Below are 26157 nucleotides of genomic sequence, written 5' to 3'. Positions count from 1 at the left end.
AATTTGATGCTTATAACATGTCCAAGAAATAGTTGTAGATTGTTGATCTGGAAGGAATTGTCAAGTTTAGTGGTTTCTAAAAGTTTTAAGCTGCTGAATCCTTTCTTCGAATGACACTCTGTTGAGTCCTGTATAGAGAATGGATAAAGGTGAAACATTAATGGTTAAGATATTAAAAGAGTGAGAAGTGTATTGGTCTCAAATAAATCAACAAGATTCTTTCCTTGAATAGTTGCCCCCCTCTCCCAGTTTCATGTGAAGCCTTTCTTGGACCTTCCAGGCCTCCAAAGAATACTATTTATAACTCACTTATGAGTGAGATAACTGAAGCTGTAAGATTCAGTTTTATGAGACAAACTGAATTGATTTTGTATCACACTTGAATTATTCTGCCTTTGTGCTATTACCTATCCTCCACCCTCTGCCTGGGATGCTGCCTCTTAATCTCTCTCTCTCTCTCTCTTTTTTTTTTTTTTTATTATCCTAACCATATATCAAAGTCCATATCCATGAAACCGGTATTAGTTTTCTGTTCTGCCACAAAAGCTACAACATATTTAGAGGCTTAAAATCATGCAAAATTTTAACTTCACAGTTCTATGGGTCCAAAGTCTTGGATAGATCAACTGGATCCTCTGTTCCAGGTTTCATTAGGCCAACACCAAGGAGTTAGCAGTGTTGTGTTTATCACTGCAGTCCTTGAGGAAGAATTCACTTCCAAGTTTGCTCAGGTTGTTGGTAGGACTTATTTCCTTTAGGCATTGATATTTGCTCCCAGAAGGCACTCAGCTTCATGATTTTCAGTTACCCACCCCCAGCAAAGGTGGGTCACACTTTGAATCTATTTGCCTTCCCTTCTGCTATATTTTTCTGATTTCCTTTCCTGCCCTCATGGTGCAGAAAGCTCTACTTTTAAGAGCACATGTGTTTACAGCAGGCCCATTGGAATAACCCAAAATAATCTCCCCAAATTAATTCCAATTGATTAGCAGCCTTAATTACATCTACCAAGTCCCTTATGTTCATATAACATATTCACATGGTATGACTCAGTAGTGGGGCAGGGGGAAAGAAGGTCATGTAGCCAAAATTTGCCTACCACAAAACTTTTCCTAAAAAACCATTCAAAGTGAGCTTATCTACATTAGAACTGCATCTCTCTCTCTCAGTACCTCTTGTAGTGCACTTACCTTAATCCACCTCTATTAAAGTCATTTCTGTAATTGCCTTCATTTTCTTATTCAATTGTAAGATCCATCTGATGGTGGTTAGTCAGAGTTTTACACTTTTAGTATCTAATATAGTTTGGATACTATGAAAATTGGATGAATTGAATTGAATAACCCAAGTGACACAGTAAAAGCAGAAATGGGGCTAGAATCAGAGCTAGAAGAGTTCTTTGAATACAGCATTTTCTCTTAATAATAAGCTGTCTCTCAAACTTTGGTATGCCTTGCTCCCTTATTTCAAGCCTATCTGCATAAACACTGTGTTTTGTCTGCATAAATAAATAAATAAATGCTAAACCGAGCACATAGATAAGAAGTGACAGAAGAGAAAACATGGCCATGTTGCACCCAACCCTCACCCCCTACTCAAGAACTGGCCATTATCTATAGACGTGGATATTTTTATTAAATTTTAGGGAAACTTTTTTTTTTTCAGTAAAGGAAGAAGATATAGGCTTGTGTAATGGCCTTTTATAATCTTGATTTATCTATAGTCAGGGCTGAGCAATCTATAAAGTGCTTCAGTGAGGAGTCATGCTCAAGTCCCAACAAATTCCAAAGTGTTTCTTAGATGCCATCTTAATTTCACAACATGCCTGTGGTCTGAAGGCTTTTTCTCCTTTCCTCTTTAGTTGCTGTCCTGCCAAGATCCTATTTGTACATTCTCGAGGAGAATTTCTCATTTTGGTAGAGTGATTCTGCTCCTATGTGTGGCTGACACTAGACCTTTCGAAGTGTAACAAGTTGGTCTTCTGGGACCGAACAGAAAGAGTGGAGGAGCTGACAGATGTAAAAACCAGGGCTTGGCTGTCTTTCTGTGGCAAACAGAGCCTATCTACCACTTTCCCATAGTAGCAGCAGCAGCAGTGTGCTATCCTAAGCCTTGAACCAGAGTACAAAGGTGGGGAATTCCAGTAGTGACCCTGCAGTCCTCCTCATTAGTGACCTTTGGTAAATTACATTTCGCAGCCTCAGCTCTCTTAGTCACAGAGGGAAACATACCAGCCTTTTGGAAAATGAAACGAATGTACTCTGTGAGTTATAAAGTACCAAGAGCACTTTTATAGAGTAAGACCCCATTCTCTTTTAAGTACATGGATATATAAGTAGCAGCAGAATCACTCGTTTTCCAGAGAAAATTAAAGAACAGGTAGGTCCAAGCAGCAGATTAGCCAAAGACTGAAGGTGAGACTTCAACAGGTCCTGATTCCCATTAGATTCATTAATTCCCTCTTGTTTCTGGGGCCAGACTGTTTCTCTACAACATTACTGCCAATAGAACATGATGTGTATCATAACTGTAATTTCTTTGCGTTTTCTCAAAATTAAATGGAGAGCTTTATTTATTCACTATTCCAAGAATATCTTAATTTTTAAAATGCCCTCATCTTGATCACATCTTCATATATTAACTCTCACCAATATTTATGACTCCTGATTAGTCTGTTGATGAAGTCTGCCTCAGTGTTTGCTCTGAGGAGAATTTCTCACATCTGCCAAATTTTTATTTGCTTATTCACTGATTTAAAAAGGACATTTTTGACAACTATTGCCTTAATCTGGGACAGGTGTTAAACTAGAACTGATCACTGTAAAACTATTTTCAGAAACACATATTTTTTAAAAAAATCTATAAAGATTAGACTTACATAATGTGTGCTTGCATTCTCTGTCATGTGCGACTCTTTGCAACTCCATGGACTGTAGCCCACCCGGCTCCTCTGTCCACGGAATTTTCCAGGCAAGAGTAGTTCAGTGAGTTGCCATTTCCTTCTCCAGGAGATATTCCTGACCCAGGGATTTTACATGAGTCTCTTGAGTCTCCTTCACTGACAGGCGAGTTCTTTACCAGTGCACCACTTGTGAAGCTCATAATAGTCTTCTTAAAAGACAACTTACTCTTTACAAACAAATAGAAAAACAAAAACTGCTTGAAAGAATTTCCTTCAAGATTATTCAATTGGCCAAGTGAGAGGCCAAAGAAAATAAGACAAATAGAAAATGAGTTGTAGGTGAAAAAAGATTGCTCAAGGAACTAATAATTGATGAAGTTGGGTTTTTTGTTTACTTTTGTACATTTGAAATTTTCCATAATAGATGCCAAGGAAATCTATTTTATAATAAAATTAAAGTTCAGTTCAGTTCAGTTATTCAGTTGTCTGACTTTGTGAGCCCATAGATTTGAAATATGGCATGCTTCCTTGTTCATCACCAACTCCTGGAGCTTGCTCAAACTCATGTCTATCGAGTTGGTGATACCATCCAACCACCTCATCTTCTGTTCCCCTTCTCCTCCTGCCCTCACTCTTTCCCAGCATCAGGGTCTATTCTAATGAGTCAGCTAGTCACATCAGGTAGCCAAAGTATTGGAGCTTCAGCATCAGTACTTCCAGTGAATATTCAGGACTGATTTCCTTTAGGATGGACTGGATTGATCTCCTTGCAGTCCAAGGGACTCAAGATTCTTCCCCAACACCACAGTTCAAAGAATCAGTTCTTCAGTGCTCAGTTTTCTTTATGGCCCAGGTCTCATATCCATACATGACTACTGGAAATGCCATAGCTTTGACTAGATGGACCTTTGTAGGCAAAGTAATGTCTCTGCTTTTTAATATGCTGTCTAGATTTGTCATAGCTTTTCTTTCAAGGAGCAAGCATTCTTTTAATTTCATGACTGCAGTCACCATCTGCAGAGATTTTGGAGCCCAAGAAAATAAAGTCTGTCACTGTTGTCATTGCTTCTTCATCTATTAACCATGAAGTGATGGCACCAGATGCCATGATCTTCATTTTTTGAATATTGAGCTTTAAGACTGCTTTTTCACTCTCCTGTTTCACTTCATCAAGAGGTTCTTTAGTTCCTCTTCACTTTCTGCCATAAGGGTGGTGCCATCTGCATATCTGAGGTTATTGATATTTCTCCTGGCAATCTTGATTCCAGCGTGTGCTTCATCCAGCCTGGCATTTCTCATGATGTACTCTGCATATAAGTTAAATAAGCAAGGTTTTGATATGCAGCCTTGATGTACCCACAAATAAACATTGATATAATGTGAGAGTATAAACACTTGATCTTAAGAATGCCTGGGCCAGTTTATCAACATGGAAATACTTTTAGCAGCTTTAAATTGCATCCAGATGAAAGAGCCACTTAATTTTTGATAGAGTTAATAAATGGCAAAAATCTTCTATACAACTAAAAACTTAAAGGTTAGCAACTAATCCTGCATTTAGATCTTTGATCTCAGAAACAATCTTGGTTTATGACCTATCTTTGTCCTGGTATCTAGATGTGAATATAATTTTCCTCTTCTACAGTCCACTTTCATGAGGGTTATTTTGTATTATTTAGAGTCTTTGATGCTCAAAGAGTATCATAATTTAAGCTACTAGTGGATAAAGATGGCTTGGGGTTGGTTTCTGGACTTAGAATTTATTACCTTCTTATCTTTAAGACAATTTCTTTATGCATGAGTGATAAAAAGAGCTCTAAAATATATATACATATTTAACCAGTTGCATTTCTTCATTAAAGAAGATGCTGAAAATTTTGACAGGAGTTATTTTCATAGTCTCTCTTTCAGAGCCACATTGATCCATCTTTCTCTGTGTCCTGCCCTCTAACTTTCACATCAATTCTTTTGCAAGATGTTTGATGACAATCAACTGCTCTACATGAGCTGCAATAAATTCTCAAATATAAGAGTAAGCAGAATTGGAAGTATCACTCTTCCAGATAAATATGAAATGTCAGTGCTTAAAAGTCTTGACAGGGTACATAAAATGTCTTAGGAGACAGTGTCCCCAGAAGAAAATCTCAATTTGATTATCATGTAATGTACTATACAAGGTTACAGCAAGATATTTTGTATAACCATATCAGTAAAATACTGGCCACCACACAGAGACACAGATTAAACATTTTTCAACTGGTATTAATATCAACTCTTTGGCCTGAACTTTTATTCAAGAAGAAAACATGTAAAAAAGTCTTAAAGTTTATAAGAGATTTCATTTTATGTGAGAAATCTCACATTTTATTCTCCTTTTCACCCAAAAAGCCTAATGACCTTAGACTACTGTAGCAGGCAGATGATGGTCTGTTGTATGTTAATTTTTCAAGTTTAATAAGAACAAAAATCATTCAGACTTCTTGAGGCTGAGTCACCACATAATTCAAATGGTTTTTATACCTTATAAATTCATGACTTGCACCACAAAGATCAAACACATTTAACACATTGAAGAATCTGTACCTACTAGAAGCAGATGGTCAAGCAGTGACTTAAACCACCTACACAAGCTGATTCTGCAACTGCATGCAGGTGTGCCTAGAGTCCAAATTGTAGTCAAAATTCTGAGAGTGCTCATCTCAAAAGGTTTCACTGCAAGTGATTTTCCACTACAGGGACTCTGGCAACTGGGGACTCATTACTGGAGATGCAGAATAGGTCGGTGATCTTAAAAGGGAAGACACACATGAATTGCCAAGTTACCATATTTGGGGTAAAAAGACAAACTACCCTGAGACAAAAATAAAAAGAGGAAAAGTAAAGGAACTCTTGCTATGAAGCGAAAGTTTTGGACCTTCATGGGACTCATTTATTGATTCATTCATTCACTTATCAATTCAGAATGTAAACTAAAGGGAGAGGTAAAATTTCTGATTTGGATTTCAGGTCAAACAGAGAAGGAAAAGAGCAGAGCTTTAACTAAGAAAATAATGATAATAAAGAGGGAAAGGCAGGGACCGAGAGTGGGAAAGAAAAAGATTTTAAAAACAATGAATCTTTAGTGCAGTAAAGAAAGTATATTAAAAGTAAAAGAAAAATTAGCATAGGCAGTTATACCCAGATTTTGTTATTTAATTCCTCAAAAGAAATGTAACATTCATATTGTCTATGAATTTAATATGTGAACTGCCTTTAGAGCTTACAGAAGATGCAACTCCACCATGCTACAAGCTGCAAAGATGTTTTCAAGCTATTTTTCTGTCCAGCTTTTTAAAAACTCTTTAATAGGTTATCATAATTAATTCATAAGGCAGTAACTATTTTAAATAAATTGCACTTATCTACATTAATTACAGCCTTTCAATTCCTGCAAATCTATTAGTTGGATAGAAAATTATAGATCATCTTATGTGGCCTTAGGGGACAGAACTAGCTAGTAGAATTTGGTTTAATATAAGAATAGCCTGCTGAAACTTCAGTTGTCTGACACAGTAATGAGCTACCTTGGAAGCTGTGATATGGCTGCCATTAGAGTTATTTATACAGACTGAAAAATTGCTTTGTAGGCTATGCTGTAGGTTTTCTACAATATGTACAAGAGGTACCTTTCCCCTTAGGTCTTACCAATAATTTCAGGGTTGTATAACATTCAAAAAAAATCACAACTCAACCGGAATTACAATGTAAAATTTAGTGCTCCCTGCCCCCACCTCACCTTACCAGTTTAAAACACTGCATTCTGCATTAATGCAAAATGTAGCACTAGACCCTTTAAGCTTTAGCTTTAACCAGTACAACCCACTTTGTTCTGATTTTGGAGATTTAAGTCCTGACAGGGAACTAAAAATATTTGATTATAATTGGAAGGTTGGTCATAGTCTAAGAATTTCTAATGACTAAATAAAGTTAAAGATTCAACCCATTCTGATTTGCCTTCTCGGAAACTCTTTGGTACATGAGAATTTATATTTACATATGACATATGACAAATGACCAGTCTCCACAGCTTACTGAAAACTAGATGCACTGATTACAGAATCTAAATCCAATGGAGAATGTCCATGAAGACAATGTGTAAAATTATATACTGTGTCTTTAAACCAGGACCCAAGGCTCAGAATTGCCCTTGACTTCAAAATTGTCTGAGTGAAAGGGATCAATATTCAATTTCACAAAGATAATGCAATACCTTTGGGGGAGGGGGGAAAGTTTATCAGAAACTTTCCAAAGTATAAGATTTGGGGATATGGAATCAAACCTTGAAAAGTCAAGCAACTAGAAAGATTTTAGGAGACAGCTGCTGGATTAAAGACAACTTCATTGAGGCAACGATCACCCTGAATGTTGCCAGGTCATTTTGGGTTCTCTAGTCTCTCCCATAATACAGAAAGCACTAAATATACAGTTGCAGAATAATGATAGCCAGCCCACAAATGAATTGCCTCTTGAAATGACATAGGGCAATTTTTTATTATAGGAAGCCAAGACCTTCCTTCTGTTATTCCAAATATAAAATTAAAGAAAGGACAATGATTTGGCTGACATTTTAAAATAACTTTAAAATGTTTCAAATAAAATGGGGCATCTTTATGGTAATGTTAAATAAATGGTACAAGGTAGGGGATAATGTTTTTAAATAATTTTCAGATTTAAAGTGTTGGGAAGATATGAGTAGCAATCTTCCTTGGTCAAGACTTACAGTAAGAAACTACAGTTTAAAAATCAACCACAGAATTTAGAATTCAGGCTTAGAAAAGGCATGAGATTGATTGGTCAAATGTTCTATCTAGTACCACCTTCACTGTACAATTTAATGATTAATTCCAACATGAAATAATGTAGAACTTTATAAGCCTCCAAACAGTAGTTCAGCCTTTATAAATCTTTTATTTTTATACAGCTGTAATCAAACCTATCTTTCAGGAATTTTTATCCATTGTTTATAACTTCAGAAATAAAAGCCCCATGTATGAAATCCAATACCTCTTCTATATGTCAGCCTTTCTAGTTTTCTTCTCCCAGTGCTAAGAATCCTCAGTCTGTTCAGGATTGTTGTACTTGTGTTTGCCTCTCCTCACCCTAGTAGGTTTCTTCATGGCCCTTTCTGAGTTGTTAGCATCCATCTGAATGGAAGGCTAGCCACAACCTAACAAAACTCTGACCAGTTCAGAGTAGAGTATGCTTTAATCCCAATATTCTATATCTCAGAGTTCTATGGACATGGTCATACTCCACTTGAAACAGAGACCATACATCAAAGTGAAAGTCGCTCAGTCGTGTCCGACTCTTTGCAACCCCAGGGACTATACAGTCCATGGAATTCTCCAGGCCAGAATACTGGAGTGGGTAGCCATTCCCTTCTCCAGGGGATCTTCCCAACCCAGGGATCAAACCCAGGTCTCCCACATTGCAGGCGGATTCTTTATCAGCTGAGCTACCAGGGAAGCCCACATGTGTGCAGATAAATCCTTTTCCCTTTTCTCTTCTTGCCACATAGCTAAGCTGCATTTCCCAGACTCTTCTGCAGTTAGGTAGACACATACGACTGAGACCTGACCAAAGGAATAAGTATAGAGGTCATATATTAACTCTAGGTATGACCTGTTCCCACAGGATTCTTATGTACTTCCTCTTCTGTCCCTTGTTTCTTGTGTGTGTGTTAGTCAGTCAGTTGTGTCTGACTCTTGGCAACCGCATGGAGTGTATGTAGCCTGCCAGTCTCCTCTATCCTTGGAATCCTCTGGCCAAGAATACTGAAGTGGGTAGCCATTCCCTTCTTGGTTTCTTGGCTTAAGAGAAAACATCCAGCAGAATCCTCAGAGTCCATTGGGATGGCAAAGGTATAAAAAAGAATGACTCTATATCTTTGAATAAAGTTATACAGAAGAGAATCCCACCTCACTGCCTACCTTCCTCAGACTATTAAAGAGTGAGAAAAAAACTTTTATTATGTTAAGCCACTGAGAGTTTGGATATTCTTGTGAAATTTGAACTCAGATGGTCTCAATACGGAACACGTATGCTAGTACATCAACCAGGGAGTAATTAAAGTGCTTCAAGAGGTGCACTACTTGCCAGACCTTTTTTCACCTTTCCTTGTTGAAGCTCTCAAGAGATAAGGGTAAATTACGCCTTAATCCTAAATGCTAAAAGGCTGATGTCATCGACATTTTGGGTGTCATGACATACTTTCTAATTCTAGAATTTGTGGCAGCACCCACTTAGAGGTGTTAAAGACCCAAGTCAGCAGCAAACAAATCAAGTTATTATGATACAATCACTGTAAAAAATAACAATACCTCTCAATGTCTACAAAAGCTCTTCCAAGCATCACATAACTTACTTATCTGTTCTTCCATATTGTGCCTCTGTTTGAATTAATTTCCTTATTACTCTCAAGCTCCCCTTAAAAATGTTCACATCTTTCAGTAAAGTGGTCTATCTTTACTACTAGGGTGCCAGCCTCCACTTGTGTTGTGTTCCTTCCTCATTGGTTGTGAGATACCTTGTGTGACAGGGATTTCAAAGATCGATATTCTGTATAAGAGATATTGTCAGTTATAGTGAAAGTGAAAGTTGCTCAGTTGTGTCCGACTCTTTGCAACCCCATGGACTGTCCATGGAATTCTCCAGGCTAGAATACTGGAGTGGGTAGCCTTTCCCTTCTCCAGGGGATCTTCCCAACCTAGGAATCGAACCAGGGTCTCCTGCAATGCAGGTGGATTCTTTACCAACTGAGCTATGAGGGAAGCACCTGTCAGTTATATGAAGTTGAAAAAATAAATTTTGCACATTGATCTAAATTTTACAGAACATTTGTGAAGGGCTTGCCCTACAGTAAAATACCACAGGATACCTGCAAAGAACAAATTGAAATGTTGGGTAATGTTTTCTGGGTAATTTTTTCTAAAAATGAAAAAAAAAAAATTGTCTCTCTGTTGAATAATTCTTTGTGCACTTTGTAGCAATTTGAAGTAGACTCTTCATATTACCAATATAACAAATTTTGACAATTACATGTATGTAATTTGGGTATGCTTTGTGTATGTACATGTATGTTGCTCAGAGGAGACCAGTAGAATGGCTAGCAAGTTATAATTATTTTGTTAAAAATGATTTCGCCTAATTTCAATGTCATTTGTGTAAACTTATTGTCTGCCCCACTCTCATCCAGGAATGAAATAGTTACTTTCAGCTGGCAACCAGCTCAACCAGGCACTGTGTCTCACTTACCCCATAAGTAATGTTGCATGTGATTCCAGCAAGCTCAAGAATCACTCCAAATGTCTCACATCCTGGAAATATGTTTGACCTCTTCAGGCAGTTTGTCTGACTTTGATGGATTGATACTAAAATTAAGGTCCCCAAAGATCTTCAATATTATATCACTCTACACGCGGCTACATCTCATCATGTATCTCTTCCCACCACTTTAATACCCATGCCCAAACCACATCAAACCATTCACTCTTCTCTTTAAGCTGTCTTCACCTCCGTGCCTTAGCATCTGCTGATATCTGCTTACAATGCCTTCACCTGCACTGTTTTATACAATTCTATTGATTTTCCATTATCAGTAGAAATGCCTTCTTTTTTGTGTTCTTATTTCTTCCTTTGTTAGAAATTATTTTTGCCCACAGATTTCTTTGTTGTATAGTTCTTACAGCAGCACTTACAGTATTTTTTCATGTGCTGGATTATCATTCTTACTGGATAGTAATATATACAGGAGCAGGAATCACATTTCATTCTTCTTATATGGTCCAAAGAAGTTCTATATAAATGTGCTCAGTATATGGATTATGAAGCAAGTGAATGCCTAGACAATTATGGATGTGTCAAAATGTGTGTTTAGAAGAATTTTCAAGTTGCATTTTAGACTTATTCTAAAGTTTCATGGAAAAAATTAATAAACCTAAACTGATTTCTAAAAATGATTTGGATAATTTAGATGGACTGAAAAAATACAAATTGTTTTTAATGAAACACAGCTAATTTTATTTAAATTCTATATAAATTATACTCAATATGTTCATTGTTTGTAAAATGTTTCACTTTTATATAATGGCTTTATTATGTCACCTATATTTTATAGTTTAATCATGATAAAATTTGAATTTATTTTTTGATTCAAGATTCTTCCTTTAAAAAAATTAGATGCACATGTATCTTCTTCAATAATCAATAAGATCTCAGTCTTAAATTCCAAAATTAACAGAAATGAAATGTTAACATTTCATTTACAAAGTTAAAAACATTAAACATAGAATGTTTAATGAAATGGTAGAAACCGTAAAATAATCTGTAACATTTTTCTCTGGATATTCACATGGATTATTTTCTTGACTTCTGGTTTCTACTCAGCTTTACCTACATAAAATGGTAACTTCTCCTCTCCACATTTCCTAAACCCTATAGGAAATTCTATTTTTGTTATCTCCACTGCACTTATTGTTACCACAGGGCAAACATATTTACTTTTATATTTGATTATTATTTGTCTCTCTTTATTAGAATGGAAATTCTCATAAGGAAAGAGAATATGTCATTTTATTCATTTTTGTATCCACATTACCTTGAAAAGTACCTGAAACCTAGTAGCACTCAATATATTTATGTTGAATGACTACATTGATTAATTTAACCGCAGTTCTGCATCATTCTTTAGCTAACATTTACATTATTCCTCAAAAACAGAAATAAATCTAAATAATTATTGAAGGCACACAAAAGGCCCATTAGGCGACTTTAAGCAGAAACATATTGCCTAGCATAGACATTTATAAATGTCATGCCTTTAGAAATATTACTTAGCTTTTGAAGTTTTAAGTTCCCCATCTATCAATACAATGAAAATTAAGAGCCTGACATCTTTAACTCCAGTATGGAGTTAAATGAGATAATATATGTAAAGCACATAGCTCAGTGCCTGCCACACTATAAGAGCTTTACAAAATTAATTCACACCTCTGCCAACTAGGGATTGAGCAGGCACACAGGAACAGACACAACCTGGAAACAGTACAAAAGCATATTACTAAGTGCCAACCTTGTATTATATATGGTGACTATTTTGGTGGGAAGAGAGAGAAATTGAGAGAGAGAGACAGAGAAAGAGAATATAAAGTGAAAAAGGTATGGTATCTTAATCCTAGAACCTTATGATGTAGTAGAGAAATGGACACATGATTTACACTAACTTCAACAAGCCTAAAAAAAATAGCATATTATGGGAGAATATATTGGCTTTGAAGGCATAAGACATTACTTTGAATCCCAGTTTCATTAGTTCTTGGTTCATTCTTGGGTCATTCTGAGCAATATATTTTACTTCTCTAAATTTATTTTATCAACTGTAATAATTTAGTTGTTAATAATACTGCATTTGGAAGTTGGGAGCATTAAATGAAGATGAGTTCTTGGAGAGTTTTTAGTAAATTGCAAAACTGTCATGAATAAGGTTGAGTATATTTACAAGAAACATTGTGCATCCTTTTCATGGTACTCCCACTGTGTGTATTTCCTGTGCGTATATTAGCACTTATCTCATATGATCATACATTTGTATAAGTCTCATCAGTGAAGTGAGAGTTCTCCAAGGGCAGAAATTGTTTTATTCATTTCAGTTTTATGATGACTCTTTAATAAATAAATGTTGAATGAAGGAAGAAAATGTAAGAAAAATGAGTAAATGATTATAATAAAGATAAAAGCATGAGGGAGGGAATAATAAATGTCAACTTGCAAGGAGGAATAGAAATAGAGAAGACTTCTCAAGGGTGGCATATTTGAATTGAGTATTGAAAGTTGAACTGGCTTTTGATAAGCAGAGGATAAAAGAACATAACTGGTGCAGTAAAGTTTCTTCAGCTGGTTTTAAAGGATAGGCTTCTAGGGACTCATAAACTAATTATTTAGTTTTACGTGTTTATGCATTCCAAGGTTAGGGACCATAGTTTTCTTCATACTCTCAAAGGTGTCACTGTCACAGTAAAAAGTTAAGAATGACTAAGGTTGAGGGAATAAGATGAGCAAACACAAGATGTGGGACAGCCAGAACAAAATTAGGGAGTAAAAATTTGTTTGCTATAATCAGAGTTTGCTCACTCTGAACTTTAACATCTAAAGACTTAGAAGTTTAAGTTTTCTTCTGAAAAATATATAATAGAAATTTTCTTATGCTTCCAAACTCAGTACAAACTAGCTTTTTAAATGCCAATGCCTGATCTGTTATTAAATACAGTGTAAGTATAGTCCAGAGGGAAGGCGGATAAAAACCCATTCTTTCAAAATTGTCCATTTATTGACTCACAGCAACTCTTGAAATTTTCTTGATTCTCTGATTCTCACTTATTTTTAAACAGCAGGATTTTAGTCTCGATTGTTTCCAACTGAGTCCTGGCCTCCTTCCCTATACTAGAGAACAGCTGGTTGCCTATGGTAATCCCAGCAGTAAATGCTGAGCTAAAGATGAGCTATAGAACACCATGTTTGGAGAAAAGTTAGATCCTCATTTTAACAGAGTCAAAATTGTTCCTACTGTTGAGGATGGCAGTGATTACTATGCTAATTGCAATTTAGAATGGCTTTGCTTTTTATTTGTTTTGTTTTCCTTATAGTCAAACACCATTTAGATTTCTCCTTTATGCAATCATTAAATCACTCAGAAATTACATATTCTACCACAAATCTTATAAAGAGGACATGATGTCTAATGGCAACAGCCTCCTTCATATAAAGGTCTCTCCAAGGAATGCTCTGCTGAGTCATCTGGTAGACCCATTCTACTCCTCATTATTAATATATACTTGGCATAGGTTTATTGGCAGTATTACCCGCATTTTCAGTAGTAGTTTCATAAATTGTAAAGTCCAGTGTACTTGGTTAGCAAATTGAGATGTTTCACTTTTAGCCTCAAGATAGTCTCATGATATCTCAAGATAGAAACATGTCTTAACTTAACTTCTTTCTGCTGAGTGAATGAAGATATACTGTAGTAAAGGGATAGTCAAAAGGGAAGAAGTGATACATTTGGTATTGAAAACCCTATACATTTTTGTAGCAGTTTTGTAGTAGTTTACAAAGTACTTTTGCAGAATGTGATACATTGCAAAGTGGATAGAATTTGGATTCAGAGAAATCTGTATTTTGTTAGTGGATTTAGCTTCCCAGGTGATGCCAGTGGTAAAGAACCTGCCTGCCAATGCAGAAGATTCAAGAGACTCAGGTTCAATCCCTGAACTGGGAAGATCCCCTGGAAAACGAATGGCAACCCACTCCAGAATTCTTGCGAGAAATCCCATGAACAGAGGAGCCTGGTGGGCTGCACTCCATGGGGTCACAAAGAGTCAGACATGACTGAGCACACACATATTAGCACTAGCTCTAGAGTTTACTAGTAAAGTTGCAAAATCACTTACTCGTAATCTTCAGTGTTATTGCCTTTATAAAGAGAATCTTCCATCTATCAGCTTTATAGGAGGAATTGACTGGAATTAAATAAGACGTGGAAAATTAAAGCACTGATAAACTCTGAATACATGCAGAAGTTAAACATCGGCATCATCATCATTTCTTTGCAGCTACGTAGGAGACTATAATTTCACATTAAATTAAGGTGGAAGTTAAAAATCATTGCATATTTTTCTTATGATAAGCAAATATTAAATATGCAACTAAATTTTTCATGTGGTTTATTTTAGAGAGGCCATATTAGGAGAAAGTAAGAAAAAGAATCATCAGTGGGATTAGTGTCTTGAAAAAATAAATTAACTCAGTGTGGGAAAAATAAAAACTTATCTTAAGAGTGCAAAAATTATATGAGTCAAGGCCTGAGTTGTAGGAAAAATAAGACAGAGAACTAGAGAGTAGAGAAATAATTTATACTGCACTGATATCTCTTGGTGAGATCAGAGAAAAAAGTTTGGGAAAAGCTCTATCTCTAGTTGTCAAGATTTGTGAGGGATAAAACTATCAACCATTACTATTTAGAGACTGTTATTTTCTAAGATTGAATTAAATACTTTAAAATGTTAAGGCTTGGGAATATATAAAGGGAAGTAGAAAATAGTTGATTTATATGACTATGAAAAAATTTTAAATAGTTGAAAAAATATCCAAAATTTAGAAATAAGGCAAAATATGATTGCCTGTTTTTTCATCGTAATACTAGAGCATTGTCTAATAGTCCTTCATAGTAATTTTTTAAATTATCTAGCAGGCTTTCCCTTTGATTAGTGTCCATATTCTTAGAAGTTGCCTATCAATTTGTATTTATCTTTTAATTAAGTAGAGATTCAAATGAGTCTGCCCTGTAGAAAACATAACTCTGTATATTTTATTACCCCAGTCGGCCTTCTAACTTAGCAAAATATTCTAGTATGAATTTCCCAACAGATTATATAAACCTTGGTTCCTCAGGTGTTCTTTGAACCATGCTATTAATTCTTCTATTCATGTATTGAACAATCTCTGACATGCATTACTCTAAAATTATATGCAAATTTTTGGAAAATTTTTTTAATGGCACCTTTATGTTTTGTTTTATTTTTGTACTCAACATTATCTACATACTTTTTCCCAAACTTCAAGCACATGACAACAAATTTGGCAAGTCTGTGTGATTTTAATAGAACCTGACTTGTAGTTTGCATTTATATAGCATTATTTTACCAATTTTTTCACCCTAATCTCATTGACTTGACTTCTGATAATCAGTAGAATTATTCTCACACTTAACTGAATGATCAGCAAAAGTTTTAAAATTTCGATGATATTAAATTTTAAACATCACAAAGGATATCTGCATAAGAAAAGAATTAAGGATTTTTTGACAAGATGGTGATTAATGAAATATATAGGCTCCCTTCTCAAATCCTAACTTAGGACATACTAACAATTTAAAATCAGTTGAATATAAATTAATCTAATAAACAAATTCTTTAAATAAATACCAATACCCTTAGATTGAAAGAAAATTTGTTCTCAGTCAATGCTGGAATGATGCTTGGTAGAAGCCTGAGGTGGTTAGAAAGCTGTCATGCAGGATGCATCAAAGAAAAGCAAAAGCAAGCTAGGGTACTTGTTTTTTTTGAAGACAATACAGAGATGGAAATAGAAATTGATAAATGTTTTAATTAAAGTTCTCCTGAGAAATAGAACTAATTCTCTAAAATTACAATATCAGTCTCTCTCACTTTCTCAGCACTAAATGGTGGGAGGAAGGAGGAATTTTTCACAAAATAAATTTAGAGATAAAAGCATAAGACTAATAAAAGAAAATATAGGCAAATATCCCCATCACCTTAATATGACAGAGAAAAATCATCTTAAAAATCCCCAAATACAAACTGTAAGACACAAAAGAAGGGACTATTATATCAAAATTAAGATCATTCTGTTATTATAGGACAGTATTGATCGTGGAAATACAGAAAGGCACAACCACTCAGAATACTATATGATAGTTTTTTAAAGCCAAGCATAGTCTCAGCCTATCATCAGCAACCAGCCCCCTAGGTGTTTACTCAAATGAGTTGACAACTTATGTCCATATAAAAACCTGCAATGAGTCTTGACTCATAATTTTCAAAAACTGGAAGCAACCAAGATGTTCTTCTAAAGGTAAATGGATAAACAAACTGCTACATCCATACAATAGGACATTATTCCACACTTTTTAAAAAATGTGTTAAAAAGTCAAGGAAAGAGATGGAGGAACTCTGAATGCATGTTGAAGAGTCCATGTCCAATCCAAAATCCTATGTGATATTTAAGTCTTGATTATAAGCAATTACAAAGCCTTTATCTTGTTGTCCTTATGAGAGAAAGCTGCCCTCCTCATATCAGACTTAATATAGTTTAAGGGAGTTGTATTCAAGTACTCAGGGCCTGCCTATCTCCACCCTGGCTGGTCTGCTCTTAGATGCATTCCTCCATTCCTACTCTAAATGCCTTAAGTTAGAGACCTACTTATAGGGAGCCCTCTGCCAAGGCCTTTCTCAGATACTTCTGCCAAGACCACCGTACTGGAGGGCCTTGAGCCATTTTTCCCCACTCTGACTCCATATTCAGTACTTTTCCATTCCTAGCCTCTTCTCCCTTCTCCACCCCCACAGGCCCATAAAACAGCAGGAGCTTGTTCAGGGCTCCCTTGGTGGATTCTCCCATCTGCACTAATACATCTGATCTTCCTCTAGCACAATTCCATGGGAAAAATTTAACTTTGAGGGAGCTGGTGTTTTACCCTGGTTAGCCTCTTGCTTTCAATTGTACTAAATGATTAAAGGCATGACTGTTCCTTTCATTCTGGCTCTTTGCCTTAATTGAGCACCTGAACATCTGGCAGCTCAGCTTTGTCGAGTTCATCTCAGCTCAGTTCTTGACACGCATTGCCTAGTAAAATAATACGTACATACCGTACTGTCCTAAAAAGGCTATGTACATTCTGTACAACTCCAACTATATGGCATTCTGGAAAAGGCAAAACTATAGAGACAGTAATATATCAATGGTTTTCAGACTTGTAATGTGATAGCATGGATAGGTGGAGCTCAGGGGATTTTCAGGGCAGAAAAACTGTTCTATTGGGTTGGCCAAACAGTTCTTTTGGGTTTTTACATAAGCTGTAATGAAAAAATTTTAAGGAACTGTTTGGCCAACCCAATATATAATACTGTAATGATGCATACATAACACTTTGTATTTGGCAAAACCACAGAAGAGTATAACAGAGAATGAAACTTAATGTAAACTATGAACTTTGTTTAATAATAGTTTTTCTTTATTGGTTCATCAGTTGAAACAAATGTACCATGCAAATGCATAGTGTTCATAACAGGGTAAACTGTGAGAGGGTGTTGATGGGTAGGAGAAGAATAGTTATATGGGAACTCTCCTTATTATTTACTCAATTTCCTGTTAAACCTAAAGCTACTCTAAAATTCTTTATTAACTAAAAAAATTATGACTACTTTTCAAACTTTCCCTTAGAGCTATCATGTAGTGAAACCCTGGTGAGACTATAGTACTAAATAGGTGCCAGGTCTAGGTTTTTCTTCCTGAGTCATTGGTCATAAGGGATATCCCCTGAGACCATAGATGCAAATTAATAGAAAGGGGATATGGGGCATGAGCTCAGGCCATTGGCATCTCTGCCATTTTTTTCCCATTAAACTTATGCTTTTAGAACTTTCTCAAGTCTGTCTCCATTTGATGATGGAATGCTACTGTGCACACTCAACTTTATGACTTGGTAGGTCAGAAAATACTCAGTTTGTAATGAGCAACCCAGGTCACATGGTAACATGTGGGCCTATGGTCAAGCATTCTGTCCCTAGTAAGCACTGTAGTGAGCCAAAAAACTGCTTTTCCAAAAAAAAAAAAAAAAAAGGTTAAATGTAAAGGACCATATAGCTTTTCTCCAAAATTCTGAGGTCTGTACCATGATGCACCTATAAATGCCTGTGAAATTATCCATGCCTCATTCATATTTGCCACAGACAGTCCAAGACCATCAAATTTAAACTGTTTTGTGGCCCAAGCGTCAGAATAACTTGCATGGCAGCCTGGACCTACAGCATATATTTCTCTGATTCTGAACTCTACTCAACCCTACTCAAGACTGGGAGATTTTTGGATTGATTATTTTATCAAAGCCTAAATAGCATCCCAAATGAGGTATATTTTGACTCTAAAATCCAAAGAAGGTCATTAGATGTTGTACCTTTTTTTCTTAGCTGCCAGATGCAAGAACTTCTTTTCTTGGATTGAACGGAGGGTTTCAACATGTCTCAGATCACTAATTTCCTACAAATTTCATCAGCATGGAAGTTTTCTAAATTTTTATTGGATTTCCTGGCTCCAAATAGTCAATTGATCTCTTAGAGGAATTATATCAGATAGAGACTCAATATTGTTTTATATCATTAACAAGTTGACTATTTAGAAGCAGACGTAGCTAGATGTACTTTATAAGTAGGAGTCCATGCTGTAGGACCTGTGTGTGTCTTCTTTTCTGCCTCTGTGACCACTCCATTCATGTGACTATCAATCATTGTACTTCTAGGGTGTACATGTATGTGTGTGTGTTCAGTTACTCAGTTGTGTCTGACTCTTTGTGACCCCATGAACTGTAGCCCATCAGGTTTCTTTATCCATGGGATTTTCCCAGCAAGACTACTGGAGCTGGTTGACAGTTTCTCCTCCAGCGTATGTTCCCAACCCAGCGATCAAACCCACATCTTCAGTGTCTCCTGCACTGACAGGCAGATTCTTTACCACTGAGCCACCTGTGAAGCCCCTAGTTCTAAGGTGGCTAATGATAAATATTGGATAACATCAACTGGGCAAGTCATTTTATCCACTTGATTGTTAAGTGATTCTTTTATGATGGGTGTTAAGAGGTGGTGTGAAAACTTTATGCTTACCCTTTTAAGTCCAACCACATGGCTTTACCTCTGAATTCCTTTTCACTGATTGTCTAGTTCTTTACATTCCCACTCTTTAACAGATGACCAGGCCCTTGATCACTGTCATGAACCTATGTACAGTCTCATTTCAAGCTGCTTTTACTTCTACACAAAGTAGAAGGTACACCACTTGCAGCTCTTCTGCTTGGGAGCCACCATCCATTTTTGACTTTCACCCAAGTCTTGAGCTAAACCATCTGGAAATTGAGTTCAAGTGCTTTCCTCCTCTTTCAGCTGCTCCTACCACATGGCTACTGATTTTCTCAAGTCCTGCTGCTATTTATGGTTTGGTCATAACAATTTTCACTCAAGGTTTCCATGGAATATTCTAACTCCTAAACTCATTGATTTCACAGATTATTTTACTTTACTATAATATCTGTGTGTCTTGACTTTCAAGAGAAATTTAGCAAATGTAAATATTGCACTGATAGTTTAATCATATTGCTATTTTCTTTTTATTTTGTCAGAATCCATAAACAAAAGAAAGGAGATGGGAATGATTGGGCTCAATTGGTTTATGGTTATAGTAAAGGTGATTGTAATCCAAGTGATGGTTTTATAAGGTTAGAATAATTTTAGAAATGTTTGTGTCCCCTATGAATTATTGTGGAAATTTAGTGTCTCTATTTTTCTATTGAAAAAAAAATATATATATATAAAAGAAAATATTTAACATGGAGACAGTACCTAGTATTTCTTCCTAACCATTTAAGTGATCAAATATAAGTGACTATCACATGAAAATTCTTCATTTAGCACTCTAAGAGTGAAGTTTATTGCTGAAGTTTTCAGTTTACCAATTTTACAGTATAGACACTTTGAGAAAGCTTATATATATATATCTAATACCATTTTATGAAACAAGGGCATGTTAATGAAATTCAGAAAGCATGTAGAAAGATGTTACTTGCCAAATGTCAATATTTAACTTAGCTCTGTCACTGACATTAAAAAAAAAAAAGATATGCAGTTTCATTTGAAATTGCATAAGAGTTCTCTATTGTGTCCTTATAAGATGAACATTACAGATATTTCACCAGAAGCCCCCCCTTTTTTTTTTGAATCATGCTGCTTAGAACAAGTTTCATAGAAATCCTTCTGTTCAATCACAATCTCATTCATGCATTCATTCAGTAAAATTTGCATAAGTAAAAAGGTACTGGGACAGCAGAGACAAGGAGAGTATAGTTTCCTTTTTGAAGCAGTTCAGTTTAGGAGTGAAGTCATTAAACAGTAAACAGTTGAAAGCAGTGTGTTAACTACTCCCTGCAAGGACTTCATTAAGAATCACTATACTAACTAATTCTCCTAATTTATCTCCTACTTCTCTTCTAATACATTACTTCTCACCTACTCACCTCAAAGCCAGTCCTTAGACAAATCAAACATACTCTCACCTCATTTGTACATAAACACTTGAAAGTCAGGAAAGAAGTATGGGCTGGTGATGGAGATTTGTAGAAGGGGAAAATATATAATAAGTAAGATGTTATGTAGAGAAATAAGAATATATTATATAGTATTAAAATAAAGCAATGGTAAAACTATGCTTCAGTATCCCAAGAATAAAATCAAAGGCATCAATTAATTAAACTAGGGAAAGATATCTACAAGACCAAAGGTTAACTAGGAGAATGTGTTGGAAGTCAAGGAAAAGAACTGATGATTAGATACAAATGTAAATGCCAGAAAGCCATTATTGAAAAATGTAAGCTCTATTGTGCCAAGAAGGAAGTTGCTAATTACTTTTAGGCAAAATTACAATGGAGCAGCAGAGGGAGAGTCCATTTGCAGTGAGTGGAAGAATGAATGAACTAGGAGGAAGTGAAAACAGAGCATAAGATTTTTCCTTTTAGAGGCCTGGCTCTGAACAGAGAGAGGAAAACAAGGCGATAGCAAATGCTGATTTTCCATGAAAGTAGTGAGCTTAAGCTTTGGGGGTTATCATTCGCTTGGATCCCTTAAGTGCAGGACATTGCTGAGAGGTATAGAATATTCTGTGCCAGTTGCAAAACGGAACATTTTCATGTAAACACTTCTTATAAATCTCCCCAAAGATCTCAGAATAAAAGACCTGAATGTTCTAGTCCTTGGTCACTTTTAGAAATTCATGTTTTTCATAACAAACATTTATTTACACCTAATCTTATGTTTATACTTTTCTGGGTTTGTTTTTTTCTTAAAGAAGCACAAACTATAATAAGTTTCAAAGCTCACAAAATCTAGGTCCATCTAGCAGTAGTAAGTAATAGGAAAGAGTTTTCCTAGAGTTGTTTGTTTTTTTTAAAGCATGGTAGAAATGTGACTGTACTTGCTGAACTAAAAAGAACCAGATGCACCCCAATGTTCATAGCAGAATTATTTACAGTTGCCAAGACAGGGAAACAATCTATGTCCATCAACAGATGAGTGGATGAAGCAGCTCTGGTGTGTATATATATGCAATGGAATACTGCTCAGCCATAAAAAATGAAAATTTGCCATTTACAACAATATGGATAATTGAATGAAGGGTGTTATACTAATTGAAATGTCAAACAAAGTAAGACAAATACTGTATGATATTACTTATAGGTGGAATCTGGAAAATATAATAAGCTATATAACAAAGAAGAATATATATAACAAAGAAGAAACAGACTCACAAAGAGAGAACAAACTAGTAGTTACCAGTGGGGAGAGGGGTGAGGGGAGATGCAGTATAAGGGTAGGACAATAAGAGATCTAATCTATTAAAAAAATTCTATTTCCAGATGTCACAATTATAAGATTACATATTCAATATGAATTTTAAAAGAAAGGATTAGAAAGTTAGACTCAAAAAAAGAGGATATGGCAGTGCTTGGATATTTAAGAAGCAAGAGATGGGATATAGAATAAAAACAATGAAAGATACCATTTCCTCCTGACAAAGATTCTTTGCGTGAACAAACTTTAGTTAAGCTTCTTAATTTCCTCCTAGAGCCATCTGTGCAATTATTTTAAAAATACAGTTTTAGCAAGAACCTTGGTAGGGAAGTTTAACAAGAGCCCTCCATCTTCAACACGTGATCACTCATTGTATCTGATGGGATTTCTTATCCTCTACCATCTTTCAGTGATGTCTGATCACCCTGGACCGTCTTCAGCAAAGAATTCTATTAGGTCAGTTTAGATAGAATCTTGCTTCCCCTGACGTTTCCTCTTGGTAATTGTCTAACCTCTGGCTACCAGCCTGCTCTTTCATTACAAATTGTCCCTTGTCCATGTTGTATTTGGAGTTGAGTAATCTCTCTCCATCTTAGTAATGTTGCTATACCTATCGTGAGGGTCCTGAATGAAATCTGTTACCATCTTTAATAAATTTCACTGACTATTTCTTAAACATTCTAGATCTCATTAGAAGGAGACAAGGAATTGTTAGGATAAAGATAAGATTTGCTGAGAGGGTTGGGGAAGTGTAGATTGAGTCTTGCCTTGCTCTCTCAAGAATAAATGGAAAATAATAAAAAATAAAAAGAATAAATGGAGTGAGAGTGAGTAGGGAGAAGAGAGTAAGAAAGAGTGTAAATTGAGGAAATAAGAGCTAAAAATATATCTTAAAGCTCATCCAATCTACTTTTTGTGTGTGTGTTTTTTAATCTTTGATGTGAACAATTTTTGAAGTCTTCATTTAATTTGTTACAATATTGCTTCTGTTTTATGTTTTGATTTTTTGACTTCGAGGCATGTGGGATCTTAGTTCCCCAACCATGAATCAAACCCACACCCCCTTCATTGAAAGGTGAAGTCTTAACCACTGGACCACCAGGGAAGTCCTTACTTTTTATAGTTTCAGAAGATAAAACTTCAACTCAGAATTAGACCTAGTAAACCAAGACCATTGTTAACAACACATACTTTGGAGTTAATCATCTTTGTAACAATCAAAAAAAGAGAAAGAATTTTTGTAGACATAAGCATAATAGAATTCAGGGTGTATTATCATTTAATAGCTAAGAACAAGAAAGGCATTATTGGAAAATACCTTTGTTAGGATTAGTAAGTGTGACTTGGTACTAACTTCATTTTCCCCAAGTGCTTACAGATTTTAAATTAACAGACATCATTTCAACAACAAATTGAAGTCACTTTCTGTTATTCACAGATATACAGAAGAACTGTCCATGTACAGGCTGATGAAACCCCTTGCACTTGTGATACAATGGAAGGAATACTGGACTTACAAGCAACTATCCATCTTGGAGTACTGGATCAGCTACATATCTTTGTGTGCAGTAAATGCAAGTCTTTTGCTAAATATTTCCACATATTTTAGATATTAAATAGTTATATTCTGGAAATGGTTATACTTGCCTCAAATGACATTAACCAATCATTCATTACTTACATTGCATGAAAAATTAGGGATAGATTTTAGATAGAATTTTATTTATTTATTTATTTTTATTATTTTTTTTACACATTTAGTTTTATTGTAACAAAGCAACTTGTACACTTTTAAAATTGAGCATCATCTTTCCTTTCCAGTGAAACAAAAAGAAAAATTTAAAAATAAACAGGAACAAAATTACAATAGAGAATGTCAATTGCAAATAAGATCCCACAGGTTCTTCTGATTCTCCCATCGAGTGGCAGGGTTCAAGTCATCATTAGGAGAGAATTTTATTTTAAAAGTGTCATCTTAAACTTCAAGGATGTCCATTAAACATCACAATTAAACATGCCAAAGGAGAAGCCATGTTGTCAAAATGCCCACTTAACCCACCCAACATCTCAAACCCACCCTTTGCTGACCTTCTATAACCCCATTTTTTTAAGTTTTTTTTTTTCTTTTTTTAAACAAGAAAAAGTATACAGATACATGTTGGTAAATGCTAACTGTCCATATTCACATAGAGACACAGTGTAATCTCTGAGCCCAATATACAGAGAAAGGAGGAAAAAAGCTAGAATTCTATGCACTACTACACAGGGGCCTAGCACCCTCCAGCTTCCAGCAGAGCTAAGGGAGCAGAAGGTTTTTCTTTTTTTCCCACTGAGCATGGTGGTGTTGATTCCATAGTTTTTGTTGAGACAGGAAGGGATAAAAATGAATTTGAAACAGAAAGGGGTAGAGATTCTTTTCCCACTGAATTCTGCTCAAGATATTTCCCCCCTCCCCAAATAAGTTGTGAACCATGGTATAAAGGAGAAAAGAGACCTCAAAAACAGGGTAACTGAGCACAAGAGGAGGAAAAAAAAAAAAAAAAAAGACTGCAACTTGCTCCCAGGGACTGGAGAAAATTAAAAAAGGTTGGAATCCATCAGTGTTCCATTAGTCATCTTCTCCTTCATCTTCCTCTCCTTCCTCCCCCTCATCATCATCTTCTTCACCTTCATCCTCATCCCCTCCTTCATCAATATCTTCCAATCCTTTCTCCTCTTCATCATCGTCGTCATCCTCTTCTCCTTCCCCTTCCTCATCATCCATGTCAGGAACCAAGTAGTACTGTAACGGATTTGGCCAAATATCATCTTTGATGACCTCTCCTAATTCATCTGCACCTGCATCAGAGTGATCAGTAAACCAGGTGAAGAAGCTTTCCGGTTCCTCATGCTGTCTCTTCCTGCTGGCTTTATTCTGTGTTTGACTTGATCATTTCATCAAATCCTTTCCAGATTTCCATTTGATTTCAGTGGACTTTGAAGATGGGTCACCACTCTCATTCAGATGAAATTCTTTGGAGAGAATTTTATTTTCGAAGTAAGGGTTTTCATCAAAATAAAAATCTATTCTGTAACCTGATTTAATGTCTTCAAATTCTGTCACTTCAACTCTTGTCAAATAATGCAGCGCCTCTTCATCCTCCTCCCCAAGCAGTGCAGACACTTGTGGATGGTTAACAAATGTTGTTACCCAAAAATTGGGGATTTTGGCGATCAATTCTGACCTCTTCTGAAAAAAATGATTGGCGAAATTTGTTGTATTTCTGTTCTACTTTCAAAATCTCCTTACTGGCTTGTTCATTAAGTCTATCTATTTCATTTTGTACTTCATCAATATGTTCAATTGCTTCTTGCTGTTCTTTTTCTTCCTTTGGCAAATTTGAAGAAGCAGATGCCTCATCTGGCCTGGAGGCAGGAGTCGGCCTGGCTTTCTTCAGTTTCTTCGCTTGGGGTGGAAGAGAAGACTGGTGTTTGGGGGCCATGCTGGGGGAAAAAAAGCCAAGAACCCTCCCAGGAGAAGAAAGAGGAACTGTGAGCTCAGAGAACTGGATTTTAGATAAAATTTTAAAGCGTCCAGCAAATTATAAAGAAACAGGCCACTTAAAAGTATATCAAGAAATTCTACTGCAGCATGTTGTACTGATGTTATTGATACTTGGAGTCAACAGACCTAATCTCTAACACCTCTCATGTCAAGTGGGCTTGGGAAAATCAAGAAAACACTGTGAGTTTTAATTTATTCATTTTAAGTGTTTGGTAATAACTACCTGGCTTAACGCTTAGTAATCAAAAATGAAATTAAACCATTATTATTCATTGTTGCATCAGAAATTTAATATTGAGTGTGTTCTTTGGGGTTAATTTGAGAAGCACCATCTATCTATAGTCTCTGCTAGAGCTCACATCCAATTCTGAAGAGTAATAGTGATTATTGTCTGTTTTATTAATTCAACATCAAGTTGGTCTTGATTGGGCTGTCATATATTCTTCTACACATATCCTGTTTATTCTGCTAGACTGTGAGTAAATTGAGGA

General features: G+C 35.7%; 1 pseudogene; it reads right to left on the bottom strand.

Moving 5' to 3' along the window:
* Positions 1–24278: 24278 nt before the first annotated feature.
* LOC139034735 (protein SET-like) lies at positions 24279–25619 on the bottom strand (annotated as a pseudogene).
* Positions 25620–26157: the final 538 nt, after the last annotated feature.

Source organism: Odocoileus virginianus, chromosome 4 (genome assembly GCF_023699985.2).
Source record: "Odocoileus virginianus isolate 20LAN1187 ecotype Illinois chromosome 4, Ovbor_1.2, whole genome shotgun sequence".
In the NCBI taxonomy this organism is placed as follows: Eukaryota; Metazoa; Chordata; class Mammalia; order Artiodactyla; family Cervidae; genus Odocoileus; species Odocoileus virginianus.
This window is presented reverse-complemented; position numbering and strand designations above follow the sequence as displayed.